Source organism: Octopus sinensis, linkage group LG4 (genome assembly GCF_006345805.1).
Source record: "Octopus sinensis linkage group LG4, ASM634580v1, whole genome shotgun sequence".
Taxonomy (NCBI): Eukaryota; Metazoa; Mollusca; class Cephalopoda; order Octopoda; family Octopodidae; genus Octopus; species Octopus sinensis.
This window is the reverse complement of record NC_043000.1, coordinates 93740009-93745008: the sequence shown is the minus strand read 5'-3', so window position 1 is coordinate 93745008 and position 5000 is coordinate 93740009. Positions and strand designations below refer to the sequence as shown.

General features: G+C 32.8%; 1 protein-coding gene across 6 annotated transcripts in view; it reads right to left on the bottom strand.

Annotated features, from left to right (window-relative positions):
* Positions 1-5000, bottom strand: part of LOC115211031 (myocyte-specific enhancer factor 2C) — a 226189-nt gene that overhangs the window by 72467 nt on the left and 148722 nt on the right. The window lies entirely within an intron of this gene.

Below are 5000 nucleotides of genomic sequence, written 5' to 3'. Positions count from 1 at the left end.
CCCCCCTTTTTTTTTATATATAATTTTGAAATTGCTGTAATTTCTATTTGAGTTAACAGTAATGGTGAAGATCATCGGGATGCAAAAAGATGAAAAAAAACAACAATTATAATAGAAAATAAAAGAATAAGTTAAATAGTTGAGGTGATGATGACTTCTCTTATAGGTCCCAGATTTCCCAGATCTTAAGGTTTCTAAGAATGGGTATAGAATTATGAAATGACCATCATTTTCATCAACTGTGGGCATAATGACATTTATAATATTATTCTAAGCATTAGCAATTAAAAGTACTACCCTTACTGGCACAAAAAAATTAAATGTAGAAATTAACAGATATTTATATATAAATATATAAACACATGCACACAAACATGCATACATAAACATACAGAACATGGATATTTTTTGTCTATTTATTAACAATAACTTTCGATTCAACTAAAGAGTAGTCATTTGATAATATTAGCCTCATCTAAGGAGGCGAGCTGACAGAATCGGTGGTGCACTGACCAAAATGCTTAGCAGCGTTTTACATTCTGAGTTTAAATTCTACTGAAGTTGACTTTGCCTCTCATCCTTTTGGAGTTGATAAAATAAGTACCAGTTGAGTACTGGGGTCAATGTAATTAACCTGCCCTCTCTACCAAAATTGTTGAACCTGTGCCAAAATGTGAAACCAATATTAGTCTCCTCTCTTGAAAGCTGCATCTCACATCAGCCTGAGTAAATACCTTATACAATAACATTTATCTAGCTAAATAATTAACTAACCGGGGCTGTCTTAGCAGTAACAAAAACCCCAAGCAAATCAGTGCCCTGGATCCTATATGCAGCATTCATAGATGAGAATTGGGACCTTAGATCCATCAGGCTTTTAAATAACCATCCAGTAATCCTATGCCTTAAGATGGTTCAGTAGCTAACTAACAAATTAATTATCCAACCCATAATTTATCAAAGTAGGTTACAATATTAGGTTAGGTAATATAATTTTAGGATGAGACATTTTAAAAAATCTATCTCCACAAATTTTGACACCTGACAGGTGAGCTAAGATAACACGCACTGCCAGCAAAGTGGAAACAAACTTGCATTTTCTCGCTTTGTTATCCAACAACTTAGTCCGAGTAGACAAGATAAACTTTTGTCATCGTCTTTTTTTAATTAGAGAAGATAGTCTAATAAACTATTTAATTTTTTTTTTTTAGTTTTGCAATAACACTGCACTGTAGATTGCTAATCAAGTGGCTTTTTATCCTTAGCTTTAATATTGTTTGAAAATACCTGCCCTCACTAGTATTAATTCCCAGCCAGGTTTCCCCTCATATCAGGCAAAAACTTGTCAGAGCCTGCATTGTAATACAGTTAAAACAACATCTTTTGCTCTTGCAGAAACTAAATTCTTATCCAAATCATCATTATGATTACTTGATCTATTCACTTGTAATACAGCTTGTTTAATATCTGCTAGCCAAGTAAGCAGAGTTCTTGTACAGAAAAGCTAAAGTCTTAGGGAACTAAGGCCATGACCCAGTTGGTGTTCCCAGCTGAAGCTGTTTCACTATGCATAAAAGGTGCAACAGTAAACCACCCCTTTATATTTACATAGCCATTGGTGTGATACTAATGAAGCAAAGTAGGTTGAAATGATGTTTCCATGTATCCTTTTATTCTTTTACTTGTTTCAGTCATTCGACAGCAGCCATGCTGGAGCACTGCCTTTTAGTCAAAGACCCCCAGGACTTATTCATTGTAAGCCTGGTACTTATTCTATCAGTCTCTTTTTGCCTAACTGCTAAGTTTCAGGGGACAAACACAGACACAAAGACACACACACAAATATATACATATATACATAATGTGACCACGTGTGTACCATTGGCGATTTTTTTCCCTCCATCTTCCCGTCTTTGGATCTTTCCTTTTCCTATGTTTCTGATGAAGAGCTCCGCTCGAAACATTAAACCCTCCTTCTTTCCTGAGCGTCCAATAATACTATACTTGTTCCACGTCCTCGCGATGTTGTGTTTTCTCTTTGTGTTTTCATGTTTGGATTAACTATATATATATACAGCAGACTTCTTTCAGTTTCTGTCTACCAAATCCACTCACAAAGCTTTGGTCAACCTGAGGCTATAGTAGAAGACACTTGCCCAAGTTGGCACACAGTGTGACTGAACCCAGAACCATGGGATTGGGAAGCAAGCTTCTTAACACATGTAGCTAATATTTCATCATTTTCTTTTTTAGTTCCTGACATGGTTTGGACTAGTGCACACCATGTTACTGAGACATTTAAAGAAAACAGAATCTGAGTTTTTGTTTTTTGTTGTACCCTATATAGCGCTAATGAGAAAAGCACAAATGACATTATATGCAATTTCATTTCTTTGCTTTATCCTCTGTACATTTAAAGTTTTCTGTCTATGTGTGGAAAACTAAAATGCAAGCCAACAGTAAAGTAATTTGCTCATCAGCACAATACAAACATTCTGTAGTAGAGTATTAATGAATTAACGAACTTAAAGAACTGGGAATGAAAGTACAAAGTTTCTTAATTAACATAGGTTTGTGAAACTAAGTGTCTTTCTCAAGGGTGAAAAAATTAAATAAATAAATATAAGTCACAAAAATACAAAAAAAAGGGGAAAAAAGACATGCAGCACTGAAACCTATAAAGTAGGTGTTCCTTATATTACTGAGATAACTCATCTAATCTATTGGGTTGTAAAAATAACTAATTAAAATATCTTTCTCCTGGCACACAAACTTATTGACTATTGAAAGTAATATTAACTGATTCTGGCTGATGACTACCAACACTAATTTCTATGGACTCCAGTTTGTTTTGCTTCCAACTAAACTAAGTGCAAAACTACATGGAAAATGGTTACAATTAAGTACCATCGTTAAGACTCCTCTGAGGAATATGAAAGAAGTATGTTTGCATCGTTTGAAAAAAATTATCTTTTTAACATTTGATTAAGCAGTATTGTTTACAAATCTAAGAAAAACTTATTTGCTATTATGAATGCAACAATTAAGAAAATTATTCAGTGGATTGTGTTTTTGTTTTTCTTTTTCATTATATTATTCAGTTTTGTGAAATTCTTTTAACCCTTTTGTTACCATATTTTTGTTGAAACACGCGGCTTTTGTTTTAATTAATTCTGAAAATAATGAAGGTTTTAGCAACATAATTTTGGCATTATTAAACTGGTGTTTGGAACACAAACTGTGAAATTTTCATGAACAGTTTTAATTTAAATCACTTTAAGTTTGTTGAGATCAACTTGCCTGACACTGCCCCTAAGTTCTATGATATAAACTTCTTGTTTTAGAGTGATTTAAATTAAAAATCTTTAAGCAAAATTTTATGCTAATCTATGTTCCAAACATCAGCTTCATAATGATTATAATGGTTTCTGATTTTGGCACAAGGCCAGCAATTTCAGGGGAAGGAGTTAAGTCAATTACATCAACCCCAGTGCATAACTGGTACTTATTTTATCACTTCCAAAAGGCAAAGTCAGCCTTGGGGAAATTTGAACTCAGAATACAAAGATGGACAGAATGCTAACAGTTCAGCCAGCTCGCCACCCACTTCATAATAACAATAATAATAATAATAATAATAATAATAATAATAATAATAATAATAATGATAGTTATTTAACTAAATACCTCATTATTTTCAAAAATTGATTGTGATAACGGCAGTAAATTTAAACAGGAATGTAGTAACAGAAGCTTAAGCATGAAGTTTATATCATAGAACCAGGGGTGGTCCCAGACAGAATGGTGTCAAAAAGGTAAATCCTTTTAAAATATGCAAAAGAAAAATCTTTAAAACAAATAAAATGGGTATATAACAAAAATGAAAAAAAAACAACAATAACAACGAAAATAAACAAACCCTGAATAAACTGACCAACACATTAGTGTGTTGGTCAAAATGCTTTGTGGCATTTCTTCCAGCCCTTTATGTTCTGTATTCAAATCCCATCAAAGTAAACACTGCCTTTCATCCTTTCAGGGTTATTAAAAGAAACTATCACTGTGATGGAATTCTGGAGTCAATGTAATCAACTGAACCTTTCCATTGCTGGCCTTGTATCAGAATTAAAAAGAATCTATGATGCAAATACCAGCTAAAGTTATTTTACTAAATTCTTTATTATTTTCAAAAAAAATAAAGCAATGTATTTCACTGGAAATTATGATAACAAGAGGGTCAAAACCAGATGAACGGGGATGAGTCACCTTCAACCATTCCATATTCATTATGTGGAAAGAAGACAGCTAGACTGACACGGAATACAATTTGTTCACAGTGAATTCACAATAAATTCTTGAAGAAATTATAAACTTTTCTCTGATTTTCCTGATAATGGGGCTGAGCAGTAGTTCCTGAAGTCTCTCAAGTATTGGGAGATATTTACATTTACATTGCAGTGTGGAATACTGTGAAGTCAGACACCCTTCATTTGTACTAAATCAAAATCCTAATATCCATTATCATACCAAATACAGAAAAACAGATAAATTTCAAAATTAACAGATAACTATTCTTATTTTGATGGAAAGAAATTCATATCTGATGAGTATTTCTTCATTCTTGCCTTTGTTTTACACAAAAAAAATTTATATCTTGCTTAGAATAAAGACTAGTTGTGGGTGGGTGGGATGGGTAGATTAAAGCCTGATAATAAGATAATTTAAAGAAAACACAAAATAGATAAATAAATAAATAAACAAATGCATAGAATTTAATCTAAGGATGAAAGATGAGCAACAGTATTTAGTTTGTTGAAGAACAAAGACAGAACAATAAACAAATAGAGGTTTATCTGGAAATATGAACAATGAAGATAGGGGTAAAACTGGAAATGCATTCAGCTGGCTCCCCTATACTGGTAGTGGCTGGTTGATTGTTAGGACTTATAAGGATTAGCGGTGGTGATGATGATGATGATTATCATCATCATCATCATCAT